This window comes from Triticum urartu, chromosome 2, assembly GCF_003073215.2.
Source record: "Triticum urartu cultivar G1812 chromosome 2, Tu2.1, whole genome shotgun sequence".
Lineage (NCBI taxonomy): Eukaryota > Viridiplantae > Streptophyta > Magnoliopsida > Poales > Poaceae > Triticum > Triticum urartu.
Window position 1 is genome coordinate 211,224,383 of NC_053023.1, and position 15,128 is coordinate 211,239,510.

The following is a 15,128-nucleotide window of genomic DNA, read 5'->3' on the forward strand; positions in this document are numbered from 1 at the left end:
AGGCGTCATGGGAATCGTGAGATGAAATCTGATGGTCGCCGTAGTTGAACTTCCATGGACAAGCTGTCATGTCTACGGACACATGCACTGCATACCAATCACTGGAAGGAGTAGCAGAGAAAGCTATATATGCGGATAAATAGTTCCTTATAGTCAAGCGGACCCACGCTACTACTCTGTTCCAAAGACGTGCACACCATTGAAATAGTCCATCTATATCAATATACACCGAGAGGGAATAATTTTTTTTACAAGAGAGGAAATAGTTCATCCATCCATAATGCCCTCCTGCTGGCGCAGCCTTTTCTTCTTCTTCTTCTTCTTCTTCTTCTTGTTCTCATTCTCTGTGGGAGACGGCTTCGCAACAAGCTCTTTGGACCTTGCAGCTATCTCAAAACTCACACGGGCATCGAGGGCAGCATACTTTATTCGCTCGTACGTCAAGGGATAATTCTCCCATCCAGATGACCTTAATGCCACCGTCTCGTCACCATTCTGAAGATTTGTACCGAGCACAAAATTTGCTACGTCGAATAGGGATGGTGTCTGTTTATCACAATCTTCTACAGGAATTTTTATTCTGGTTTGTAGGTCAGTGATGCTTTTCAAATCAAGGTTGTACGGCTCCAGCTTCTGTTTGTCCCCTTCGATGGCTGCCCCACATAAGTATACGTCCTCCCGAGACAAGAAATCATGAAACTCACCTGTTATGGAGGGCGAGTGTATGATGTGGTAGACCAAAACATCACCTTCGAGGCACAGCTGAAGGACGGCGGCGCGCTGGATCTTCCTAGGGGCACGCTCCGTGTACTCTGCATCGAGACCGATGACCCTCGTCTCTACCTTTTCGAGGGAGTTGGATACATTGTTGATCCACTGCCGAACAACCCTTGGGTGGATGGTGACGGTGTCAACTATGTGCATCAAGCCTTCGACGAGGACATGTTGGACGCTAAAAACCTGCATCTCGATATCTTTCGCCATTTGGAACCGCTGGAACGGAGGGCTATGGTTTGGAGAATTAGGATTAGATGGCTAGTCTAACTGAAGTAGTAGATGATTATTTAAAGAGGTTAAAACAATGTGAACGCAGTGGGGTTTGGATGCAAATGAAGATGAAGGGGAGGTGAAGAAGCCGAGGAGAATCGGTTCCCGATGGAGAAGTAAATGGGAGAAGTGGCATGCAGGCAGTTGATTAGACGGCTAGGTAGACTAAACGAAAAGGCTATGCGGGTAGACTGATGAGTCGTACCTGTTCGTGTACGTGCCAATCCTTCCTGATAGGTGGGACCTATGCAAACAGATAAAAAATGTGTCGTAGTTTTTTTTTTGAGCGCGTGAGTGGGAGACACAACATTCTCTAGTTAAGGAATACTCTCTTCGTTTAGGTGAGTATAAGTCACCTTATGAAAATCAGGTTTTCCCAAAACCTTTAGGCATGGAGCATTAACTTCCTGCTTGATCCCCTCCTAGCCTCGTTAGCCAGCATTCTCTTCCTCTGCTGCTGCGTTCTACCTTTCCGTTTTTCCTCTTCTCAAGTGTGGAACGATCTGCATGCCATCCTTGATGCACCAGAACGACCACTGCATGCATCGCGATAGGGCGTTGATTGGGCATGCACGAGAATTTGGTTCTGCTCGCAATATGGATGATACCTGAACGATGAAGTGAACAGGCATGCTAGCACGGGAGACCTATTTCCGCTATACAATGTTGTTTCTTGCATTATCCTACTCATACTCTGAACAATGCTGATCTTACATTAACAATGACTGTCCTTTTTTATATGATGCAGTGTCCCTATAGTTACTGCCCTTTGTAATCACACCACCTTTGCCAAAAACAGTTAAGCACAACTGGTTCCTCGCTCGATCAGACGACGACAAAAGACTGATGATCATTCAGACACATGAGCCGGAAAAGTTATACTGCAAAAACCCCACTGTATACGACGGCATCCAAATAAGTGACTTGCTCATCGAAGTCTGTCCGCCACCGGCTAATTTCTTCGTCAGGTTCCGGACAACTTTTGATTGCAGTCGTGTGTTCGAATCTTCCCGGCGCTTGTTTTGCGATGGCGCGTTGGTGAGCTTTGATCGGTGGCACCCAGGATGGGGCTCGGTGCCCTCTGAGCTTGAGTTTTTAACAAAGCTTACCTTCCACGGCATGCCTCGACGTGCTTGGAACAGTGATTCCATGAACGAGCTTATCAATGACCTTGGAGGTGAGCTCATAAGTATGTTTGTTCCTCCAGACAGCTGGGCTCTGATGGTTATGGCATGGATGAAGAAGTCGTCCACCATACCGAAGGTGATTGGTGTTGAGATACCGGTGCAGGAACCGGGGTTGTACTATTCGTCACCACCAAGGCCGCCGCGGACCACGTTAGGGATGTACCTGTATCGAGTGTTCGTGCATGTCGAAGAAGTGGTCAATCCATCAATCGAAGTCCTGTCGCCACCGCTGGTGCCAGGGTCCATCGACGACGTCCATTACAGGAGTCAACGTTAGACTTTCCCCGTGTTGCTCAGAACGATGGATGGCACAGGGCCTACTCCATCGCGCGGCGGAGGCCACTGCTTCTTTTGGAGAAGAGGCAGGGCTGGCTGCCTGGATGTGCTCTAACTTGAGGTAACAACTGAATCTTGTCAGATACTAGTTAAATCCGAGCTATGGGTGTGAAGCACTGATATGCCAGTACATTTGATTGTGACCTGTTCTAATTTTGTACCTGAACTTTTTTTAGAAAGGGCTGTACGTCAACTTAATGTGCTAGCAGAACTTATTGTGTTGTTTGTCTGTTTTCTTTGCACAACATTCAAGATATTTCCCCGTCATTGATAAAGACGATGAACTGTTATGTACGACTTCGTTGGTTTCAACATAGCCCTTCCCGTAGCGATCCACTGCTTCCATCCTGATTGTGCCGCCTGCGTGAAATTTTTGTATGCAAGTTCGGTGTGCTATGATGTTCTATATGATTGTGTCAACTATATAAGTTTTTACTGAGCATCAGCAATGCATATGGCTGAAAGATGTATTTACGAGCATCGATCGATGGGTCTCTCTCTCTATCTCTCTCTCTCTCTCACACACACACATACACACACACACATTGAATTATTTATTTGCTCGTGACAGCTTTTAATTAGGTTCCACTGTAATCTAACTTTTTTCTTAAGTTATTAATTGAGCTCAGTGACTTCAAAAAGTTGTACAGAAGCCTTGTTTGGGCCTTTCCAGCATCGCTGAATGTGGGCTGAGTAACCATGTTAGGTTGTACTGTACTACACATGCCTTTTTTTCAACATCAGGAATGCAACTGGGCCGCCAGTTGTACACAATATCCGGGTCAACTTGTTATTCTCCACCCCGCTGGGCTGCAAACTTTCCTAGGAGGTATACATTAGGCTTAACAAGAAAATGGACTTTAAGAAATAATAAATGGGATGTAATTATAATAACTGGACAGTTACTATGCACCAAACACGTAATTAGTTTGAAAAATATATTATTTTTGGAATTTAAAATTTTTAATTTCATTACTTGTTGCGAGCGCAATATTTCGTTGGATTTTAATGTAATACAACTTTATTTTGAAATTATATTTAACCTGACTAGAAATTTCGGATAAAAATATTTCGGATCCCATCAAAATGTGGGGATTTTTTTCCTGTTTTGAGCGGTTGTTTGAAATTATTAATCGTTGTCCTAGCTAGAAATTGGGCTGTACTTTTAACAAACTGTAAATGGGCTGTAGTAAATTCCATTAGAATTAAAAAATGGGTTGTACATTCTTACAAATCGCAAATGGGCTATATGTTCTCTGCCAAATCCGAGCTATGGGCCTACTAAGTTGACGTGTACCAAGGGCTTTGTAACTTAGTCAATATAAACGATTCTAGCTGCAGTGATCGTACGATGCCCATCCAACGGCCGTAGTGCTTCTTCAACCTCTAGTCTTCTTGCTCCAGCCGCCCAAAGCAGCGCCGGTCGTGTCGCGTGCTCCTGCCTCCCATGGCTGGCTGTGATGCCACGGAGGCCTCACCGCCCCGTACTACTCCAACCGCTGGCCAGGCCATCCCTCTACTCACCCACACCCCATGTTATTCTGCGGTGACGGCAGCCTCACACCACAGCCAAACCAGTGAACCCTCGTACTCCTCTCCGCACGGGCTTCCGTTGCTGCGTCTTCCCCGGCTCCGCGTCATCCCCTTCCTAGGCCTCGCTGTCGTCCAGACCACCGCCCTGGTGCTCTCGGCGCAGCGTGGTCAACATGGTCAACGACCAAATTCTATCGGAAGAGTACTGTACGTGGAGAGGCTGACAGCTGGGTCCAGGCGGCCGCAAGGAAGTGCCTCCTTATTACGCGCAAAATAATTATTCCTCCACCTGACAGCAAGGACCCACCTGACGGGCCACCTTATTTCACGAAAAAAACGTTTCCCCTAACTGCTGGGACCCACCGGACGGGCCAGCGTATTTCGCGAAAAAAACGTTCCCCCGCTGTCAGCTCGGACCCACCGGAAGTGCCTCCTTATTACGCACAAAAAAATGAATACTCCCCCTGCTAGCTGGGATCCACCATGGTGGGAGGCTGACTTGCGGGCCTTCTAAGTTGACTGGGATGGGGGCCTTTGTCAACTTTAGTCAATATGAACGATTCTAGCTCTAGTGACTGTATGTTATCCATCCAACAGCCGTAGTGCTTCTTCAACCTCTGGTCTTCTTGCTCCAGCCGCCCAAAGAAGCGCCGGTCGTGTCGCATGCTCCTGCCTCCCGTGGCCGGCTATGCTGCCGCAGAGGCCTCACCGCCCCCTACTATTCCCACCGCTGGCCAGGCCCTGTGGTGACGGCAGCCTCACACCGCAGCCGAACCAGTGAACCCTCGTACTCCTCTCCGCGCGGGCTTCCACTGTCGCGTCTTCCCCGGCTCCCCGTCGTCCCTTCCTAGGCCTCGTCGTCGTCCACCGCCCTGGTGCTCTCGGCGCGGCGTGGTCAACGTGGTCAAGGAACAACTTCCATCGGACGTGGATTGTACATGGAGAGGCTGACAGCTGGGTCCACGACCACAGCAAGGAAGTGCCTCCTTATTACGCGGAGAATAATGATTACTCCACCTGACAGCTGGGACCCACCAGCTACATCTTCGCACGCAAGGAAGTGCGTCCGGGCAAAAAAACGATTCGCCCCCTGACTGCTGGGACCAACCAGCTACATCTTCGCAGGCAAGGAAGTGCCTGAAAGTCGGGACCCACCTGGTCGAAGCGTACGTAGCGTTGTCGTTCTGGTCACGAACGTGTACGTACATATATAGTGGTGGATGTAGAGGCGCACACGTGTCATAGTAGAGGCGAGTACGTGTCGTAGTAGAGGCGCGCACATAGCATGTACACGTACGTACAGCGGCCAGGGTGCAAGAAAGAAAGTATGGCCACGTATGTGTACATATGGGCGGGGTCCCGAACGCCTACTCGCGCATACGTACGGCCAGGGCTCGTGTACATGGCTGGGTTGGAAGGGAGAAACAGCGTCGTCGTCGTGTTCATGGGGAGGCAACGGAATGCGTCGTGTTCATGGGGAGGAAACAGAATGCATCGTGTTCATGGGGAGGAAACGGAATGCGTCATGTTCATGGGGAGGCAATGGAATGTGTCGTGTTCATCGGGAGGCAACGGAACGCGTGGGAGCCAACCGGCTGGGTTAGAACGGAATACGTGGTCATGTTCATTGGGAGGGCTTGGATGGAACAGGCGATGGAAACGAGGCCTGGCGTACCACACAACGGAGGAAACGGACCTCCTACGTTCGGAACGGGGTCCTGTTGATCGGGAGGGGTCTGGCATACCGCAAAACGGAGGAAACGGACATCCTACAGTCGAAACGGGGGTCCTGTTGATTGGGAGGGGTGTGGCGGACGAAACATACCTCCTATGGTCGAAACGGGGGTCCTGTTGATTGGGAGGGGTGTGGCGTACCACAAAACGGACGAAACGGACCTCCTACGGTCGAAACGGGGGTCCTGTTCATCGGGAGGGGTGTGGCGTACCGCAAAACGGGACTCCACGGGATACTGTTCATCTCCACCGTCGACCTCCTCCAGCCTCCATGGGCTACCGTCGACCTCCTCCAGCCTCCACAGGCTCCTGTTCATCCAGTCTCCACCGCACGCTACTCCACCGGCTACTGTTCAACCACCCCTCCACGGGCACCCCACCACCGTCTACTGTTCATCCAGCCCTCCACCACACCATGGGGTCCTGTTCATCCAGAGGCAACGCCACCGCTCACTGTTCATCCAACCCCCCCTGCAACGATCACTGTTCATCCAATCGATCGGCTTCAATTAGCAACAGTAGCGAAGGAATCGCTCGATCGGGTTCAGTTAACAGCCATCGATCGATCGCTCGGGTTCAGTAACGCGTAGCCTGCAGTGCAATCGCTCTGGTTCAGTTAGAGCCCAACGCCTCGCTCGGGTTCAGTTAGAGCCAATGCCTCGCACACACGCGCATAAGTGTACGAGAGAAACGCGCATCGCTCGGCCCCTGACCTCCCACCATAACCGGGAACTCCCCGAGATTTTCCTCCCCCTCGCTTCTACCGCGGTTTTTTCCGTCCTGGACAGCCCAAAGAATGTCATGCAGCTGCGTCTCCGGCCTGCCCAGGATGAAAATCCCATTTTCTGTCATGATTTTTTGTCATAGAAGTAGGAGCCCACCACATCTATGATGATACCAGGTTTTTTCACAATTATCATCATAGAAGTGTCATATGTATGACAGAAAAAAAATTCGTTCGGCCCAAAATGTCACGGATGTGTCTTTTTTTTGTAGTGATATCACCATCTTGATCTGCCTGATGCTCAGGTGGAAGAGGAGGAGGAGGTGGTGGTGGCGGAGCCAGTGAGTTTGACCAACATTGAAACAATGCTACGAAATGCTCGTGCATTCCGTGAACTTCCACCTGCAGAAGAAAAACGATGGGCCTGCATGTTGGAACAATGCAACGTGGCTGTCACCCCAGGAAATAAGCTGTCAGTATTCTCGGCTATGGTCACCTTTCTTTAGGTGAAGACATCTGAGCGGATGACCAACAAAGCATTCGATGCGATGTTGGCTGCTTTCCGCAAAGCTTTCCGAGATGAATCTGAGCTGCCACACACCTACAGTAAAATGAAAAATTTCCTTCGTGCAGTTGGAATTGGATATGATATGATCCTTGTTTGTAAGACTAATTGTGTTCTGTTCCGGAAGGATTATGCCAACTTAAGTGAATGCCCGAAATGCAAATCATCAAGATGGCGATGCTGTGAAGAGGATTCCTCATAATGTTTTGAGACATTTTCCAATTACACCAAGATTGCAGAGGTTGTTTCATCATGCTGAAACAAGAGAGGATGTACTGTGGAATTCTAGGAACCAGGAGTACAGAGATCAGAATGTAATGAGCCATCCATCACATGGTAGTGAGTGGAAAAGCTTCAATCAGAAGCACAAAAAGTTTGCTGCTGACCCAAGAAACATTAGACTTGGCTTAGCTTCAGATGGATTTAACCCATTTGGCCACCAGAGCGCCACATATAGCATGTGGCCAGTGCTTCTTATCCCTTACAACATGCCTCCAAATGTCTGCACCAAAGAATCAAACTACATGATGGCCTCGCTCATCCCAGGTCCAAAAAGACCTGGAAAGGATTTTGATTTGTTCATGGAGCCTCTTGTGGAGGAACTTCAATAGCTATGGATGGGTTTTCTCACTCGAGACCTATATAGCAGTCCACCAGCTGATTTCTTTTTGCATGCTGTTATAATTTGGTGCATCCATGATTATCCGGCTTTGGGCACTATGTCAGGGCGAACGACACATGGTTACAATGCATGTGTTCACTGTGATAGGAATCTGCTGCCATACGCAATACTTAGCAAGATCTGTTACATTGGACACCGTCGTTTCCTTGCCAAGGACAAGCCACATCCTAGAAAATACCGAAGACATGTGTTCAATGCAAAGCATGAAAACCGTGATGCGCCAAAGAGGCTCACCGCTGATGGGTTCCAAGTTGAATTAGAGAAGGTTAGGCATATTACACCAGGAAACCATCCTTAGTGGGAAAAGGAAGCGTGGCAGGGCAGAAGAGAGATTATTGTTTACCCGCAGGTCCACTTTGTGGGACTTGGAGTATTGGAAAGATTTGGATCTGCGGCATAATCTTGATGTGATGCACATCGAGAAAAATATATGTGACAGCATTATCGGCACACTTATTAATATTGAAGGCAAGATGAAAGATACCTTAAAATCTAGGATTGATCCGACACACCTGGGTATCAGACAGGATTTGCAGGTGCAAGATGAAGGTAAACCACAGGATATGGCACCAGCTATGTACGTCTTGGACAAGGTAAAAAGAAAAGAATTCTACGAGGTTTTGTCACGTGTGAGATTCCCACATGGATTTGCTTCCAACCCTGAAATGAGAGTCAGTGCAGATGGAAACAAGGTACAAGGGTTAAAAACTCATGACTGCCACGTCCTACTTCAAAGGGTTTTACCTGTTATCCTTAGAGGAATGGGCCGCCCTGACTTATACAGAGCAGTTGCAGAGTGGGGACAATTCTTCAGGGGACTCTGCAGTAGAAATATCAGGATAGATGCTTTGGAGCGTCTTAGAGACAAGATACCAACTATACTATGCGACCTTGAGAAGATATATCCTCCAGCCTTCTTTGATGGGATGGTGCATTTGGCTGTTCATCTACCTGATGAGGCACTACTTAGAGGTCCAGTACAGTATGGCTGGATGTACCCTATTGAAAGGCGGCTAGGCACTTTCAAGGTCTATGTTAGGAACAAAGCTAGACACGAGGGTTCAATTGCAGAGGCCTACATTGCTACAGAAGCGTTGACATTCTGCTCAAAATACATTGAAACAGCTGATCAACTTAGCAAAGAGGTGGATGAAGACAATCCCGGGCTCAATGTTTTCGATTATTCTGTTCGAGTTACAGGGAAAAGTCGACAAGAGGGCAAACCTAAAGATTTGGACAAAATGGTTTGGTATGTGTTGAATAACTGTCCTGAGATACTACCTTATATCAAGTAAGTGCTAAGTACTGCAGCTTATACATCATAATATACTAAACTTGCAGCACATTCTTATATATTTAGATGTTTGATGCGATCACTATGTTGTGCAGCATCTACAAAAAGGAGTTACTGTCGCAAAATCCAAGAAACATTGACAAACTGGTTATGGCAGGATTTGCGAAATGGTTCAAGAGCCATGTAAGCTTTTGAATTGCACTGTTAGTTTTTTTAATATATTGAGTACATAAGATGATCAGCTTGCCTATTTTCTAACCATAGGTTAAGAAGATGCGGGAGGATGGGCAGGCAGTTGATGATGCCCTTTAGTCACTAGCAATGGGTCCTGATACTCGGGTAAGACATTATGAATCTTGCATTGTTGGAGATGTGCGCTACAACACCCTTGCACGAGACAAAGGCAGGAAGACACAAAATAGTGCCATCATGAGCACGGATACGTATGACAAAGAGATAACTAAAATGTATGCTAACATAACAGACATTGTTCAGTTGCAATATATCTCCAGTTTCGAGGATCATCTGTGTGTGGTTCTGTTGTGCTGTCGTTGGTATAACCTATTTTCCAGGATCGCAAAACCCAGAGTTGATGATTATTTCAAATCCATCAATGTCAAGGCGGCGTACCAGACCAACGAGCCTTTTATTTTGGCAAATCAAGCAACACAGATATTTTTCTTGGAAGACACATTTGCACGTAGCGATGACTGGAGAGTATTGCAAAGGTTTGAGCAGAGGAATTCATTTAATGAAGTTGCATAACAAGATGATGCTTACACAGCTCCTGATGTACAAGATAGCACAGATGTTCCTAATATCTTTGAGAACCATCACGTCAATGACGCCGGCGAAAATATTGCCTGTCGTGCTGTGGACATACAAGAGTTGATCAAGAAGAAGCCAACGTTCGAGGACATTGAGGACGAAGAAGAAGATGACACCATGGGGAATTACGATTCAGACTGATACACATGGCGAAGATGTTGACGTTGCTGCTGCAGATGATGATTACATTGCTTTTGTTGTATTTGCCTGTCAGAAGACGTTTTTTTATTGACTATGTGAAATTGTGTTTGCTATGACAACTGAAACCTGATGAACATGTTGTTTAGTATTTTCCTGTGAGAACATCACTTGTTATGTATGCTGATTTGTGTTTGGTGATTGTATGACGACTAAAACATGATGACATTGTTGTTTAGTTGTACTCATATTTGGCTGTGAAACTTGAATTTGATGACATAGTTTGATGTTGGACTGCAATTTGCTCGACGTCTTCGAATGAGAACAAAGCTGACCCGACAGGGCCTCTGCTAATTTATTTATTTATTACCAAAAGGGCCTCTGATATTTATTTATTTATGAGCAAAAGGGGATACCCCCTGATTTCCGTTAATAGAAATCATTAGATGTTCACAACACTGCGCCCAGCCTGCTACACAGGTTTCATTCATTACTAGATTCAGCAAAGTGCTCATGTCATAGCCACTGAATACATCACGAGTGCTATATGCACTGCAAATAAAGAGACAATCATCCTATAGAGCACATCGATTTTGCCCATTATCTTCACAAGCTCTTTCATCTCCTCATTGCTGTCAAGGACGTTCAGCAACTGTTGCTTGGCCATGGTCAGAGGAACTGCATCTTTAACCTTCTGCTCTGCATCTTCCTCTTCTGTCGTTCCTTCAGTTACTTGTCCAACACCCCAACCTGCTGGTATTGGGATTCCTTAGCTAACCAAATAATCAGCGTAGTTGCACTCCCCCACATCAGCAACTTCCCAGAAATACAAATCACACGAATCTTCCCTTTTCTGCATGAATCAAATTGGAAGATCATCAACCAAAGAATTAAAAAAATCAGCAACTGAAAGCAGCAGAACAACACTTAAACATATTATTACCCCATGATTCGGGCATTTGTAGAAGACTCGGCCAGGGTTGAGGATTGTGGTTGAGACGCGACGGATGACTCTGCGTGATTTGCAGCAGTGGCACCACACCAACGGCAGTGGGTTGCGATGAGCAACCGGCTGCGGTGCACGTGCCGATGGGGGTGTGATGAGACCCACAGGCGATGGTACGGGTGGCGACTTGGCGCATATTTGGTTGTTGCCTGCTGAAGAGCGGGTGGACGAGCAGCCAGCGGACATGGTTGCTGCGGCCAGAGCTTCTGATGCTAGGCAGAGTAAGTAGAGAAGAGGAGAAGCGAACGTTGGATATGTCAGTTTCATTACTTGCAGAGTAGCATAGCACCATATATAGTCGTAGTCCAGGTTTGGATTCGAACCAGCTACAGGAGCACGTCTCTCTTTTTTCTAAAACTCAGCAACGTCTCTTTACTGGTACACTAGCTTGTTATGTACGCCTTCTCATGTCTTTGATTCCTCCACCTGACATCTGGGACCCATCGGAAGGGCCTCTGTATTTCACAAAAAAACGTGCCCCCCGCTGACAGGTCGGACCCACCAGCTATCTTCGCATGCAAGGAAGTGCCTCCTTATTACGCACAAAAAATGAATACTCAACCTGCTAGCAGGAACCCAGCATCATGGGAGGCTGACTTGTGGGCCTACCAAGTTGACGGGGACGGAGGGCTTTGTCAACTTAGTCAATATGAACAAGTCTAGATCCAGTTACCGTACGATGTTCATCCAACGGCAGTAGTGCTTCTTCAACCTCATGTCTTCTTGCTCCAGCCGCCCAAACCAGCGCCGGTCGTTCCACGTGCTCCTGGCTCCCATGGCCGGCTGTGATGCCGCGGGGCCTCACCGCCCCCTACTACTCCCACCGCTGGTCAGGGCATCCCTCTACTCACCCACACCCCCTGTTATTCTGCGGCGACGATAGCCTCACACCGCAGCCGAACCAGTGAACCCTCGTACTCCTCTCCGCGTGGGCATACACTGCCGCGTCTTCCTCGGCTCCGCGTCGTCCCCTTCCTAGGCCTCACCGTCGTCCACCGCCTTGGTACTCTCAGCACGGCGTGGTCAATGTGGTCAACGACCGACTTCCATCGGAAGAGTACTGTACATGGAGAGGATGACAGCTGGGTCCACGGCCACAGCCCAATTTTTTGGGATTTGCCAAGTAAGTCACTTTGTCAGGCCTGTTGGGCTATAAATCTTTCAAGACGAGGAGAGCTTCATTCGTCTGAGAAAATGGCCTATCAGTAATGAGAAATCGGTTGTACATTTTTAAAACACATCAAACCGGCAATTAGTTTCAAAATTCTTTTTTTCATTTCGAGATTTTAAATTGCATTGATTTTTATGCGTGGACAATTTGTTGGATTTTATATTGATATATATTTATTTTAAAAATCAGTTTGAATGTGACTCGAAATTTCGGAATTAAAAACAGTTCGGACCGCACCAAAATATGCAAAATTTCGTATAATTTTTTAACCATGGCCACAATATGGGCTATAATGCTAACAAAAAGAATATGGGCTCCAAAAAACCCTTAAGAATTAGCAAATGGGTTGTAAATTATTAGAAATAATGGTAGATGGGTTGTATGATGTTTTCCACAGATTTGAGGCTTTCCTAAAAAAAGGTTGACGGACAAGCAGTGACTATTGGATGTTGAAAGTGCAACTATCCCTAGGTGGTTTTGGTAATTCATAACAACATATAGCCCATTGAGCTAATGCTATTCCAAGATGATTATTTCAGGAAAGCTCAATGATTGGCATGGCATGGATGTGAAAGTGGAACCCTCAAAATGCTAAGGAAAAAGGATTGGCTCAAGCTCAAAAGCTCAAGACTCTTCATTTTATATTTTAGTGATCCAAGATCACATTGAGTCTTTAGGAAAAGCCAATACTATCAAGGAGGGATGAGGTGTTGCTTAATGAGCCTCTTGCTTCATGTGCTTAGTGATATGCTCCAAAAACCCTCAACTACTTTCCCATATCCACATATGACCTAAACCCTAAGCCAAACTCGGTCCTACCGATTCTTCCTATCCAGCGCCACCGAGTTTCACTTGTCATTAGCCACTGCCAAACCCTAGCAATTCGGTTCTACCGATAGGGATCTCGGTCTCACCGAGATGGGATTGCAAACTCTCTGTTTCCCTTTCGTAACTTTTCGGTCTCACCGAAAGAGCGAATCGGTCCCACCAAGATTGCAATGTAAATTCAGTGTTTCCCCTTTGTAACTTTTCGGTCTCACCGAAAGAGCAAATCGGTCCCACCGAGTTTGCCTGACCAACTCTCTGGTTAGCTAATTACCAAATTCGGTCTCACCGAGTTTGTGTAATCAGTCTCACCGAGATTACGTTATGACCAAACCCTAACCATATCGGTCCTACCGAGTTGCATGTCAGTCCCACCAAAAATCTCTAACGGTCACTAGGTTTACATTTTCGGTCCGACCGAGTTTGTTGATTCGGTCCCACCGAGATTGGAAAACTGTGTAACGGTTGGATTTTGTGTGGAGGCTATATATACCCCTCCACCTCCTCTTCATTCGAAGAGAGAGCCATCAGAACACATACACCATTCCAACTCGTATGTTCTGAGAGAGAACCACCTACTCATGTGTTGAGACCAAGATATTCCATTCCTACCATATGAGTCTTGATCTCTAGCCTTCCCAAGTTACTTTCCACTCAAATCTTCTTTCCACCAAATCCAAATCCTATGAGAGAGAGTTGAGTGTTGGGGAGACTATCATTTGAAGCACAAGAGCAAGGAGTTCATTACCTACACACCATTTGTTACTTCTTGGAGAGTGGTGTCTCCTAGATTGGCTAGGTGTCACTTGGGAGCCTCCGACAAGATTGTGGAGTTGAACCAAGAAGTTTGTAAGGGCAAGGAGATCGCCTACTTCGTGAAGATCTACCGCTAGTGAGGCAAGTCCTGTGTGGGCGATGGCCATGGTGGGATAGACAAGGTTGCTTCTTCGTGGACCCTTTGTGGGTGGTTGCTTCTTCGTGGACCCTTCATGGGTGGAGCCCTGTGTGGACTCGCGCAACCGTTGCCCTTTGTGGGTGGAGCCTTGTGTGGACTCGCGCAACCGTTACCCTTTGTGGGTTGAAGTCTCCATCAACGTGGATGTAGGATAGCACCACCTATCCGAACCACGGGAAAAACATCCGTGTCTCCAATTGCGTTTGAATTCTCCAAACCCTTCCCTTTACATTCTTGCAAGTTGCATGCCTTACTTTCTGCTGCCAATATACTCTTTGCATGCTTGCTTGAATTGTGTGATGATTGCTTGACTTGTCCTAAAATAGCTAAAATCTGCCAAGAACTAAAATTGGGAAAAGGTTAAGTTTTTATTTGGTCAAGTAGTCTAATCACCCCCCTCTAGACATACTTTCGATCCTACAAGTGGTGTCAGAGCTTTGGTCTCCATTTGCTTTGATCTCCATAGCTTTGGTGGTCATAGCCTTGGTTTCACAACCTAGGAGAGTATGGCGTCTAGCGAGGGAAATTACCACCGTAGAGGTCCCTACTTTGATGGTACTAATTTTGCTAGTTGGAAGCATAAAATGAAAATGCATATTCTTGGTCATAACCCCGCCGTTTGGGCTATTGTGTGTGTTGGTTTGCAAGGTGACTTCTTTGATGGGAGAGAACCAAACCGTGAAGCTACCGCGGATGAGTTGAAGATGTTGCAATACAATGCTCAAGCTTGTGATATTCTCTTCAACGGATTGTGCCCCGAAGAATTCAACAAAATCAGCCGTCTTGAGAATGCGAAGGAAATTTGGGACACTTTGATTGATATGCACGAAGGTACCGACTCCGTCAAGGAATCCAAGTTGGATGTGCTTCAAAGCCAACTCGACAAGTTCAAGATGAAGGATGGTGAGGGTGTCGCTGAAATGTACTCTAGGCTTGCTCTCATCACAAATGAGATTGCCGGATTAGGAAGTGAAGAGATGACCGACAGATTCATCATCAAGAAGATTCTAAGAGCCTTCGATGGAAAATATGATACCGTGTGCACATTGATCCAAATGATGCCCAATTACAAAGATCTCAAGCCAACGGAGGTGATTGGAAGA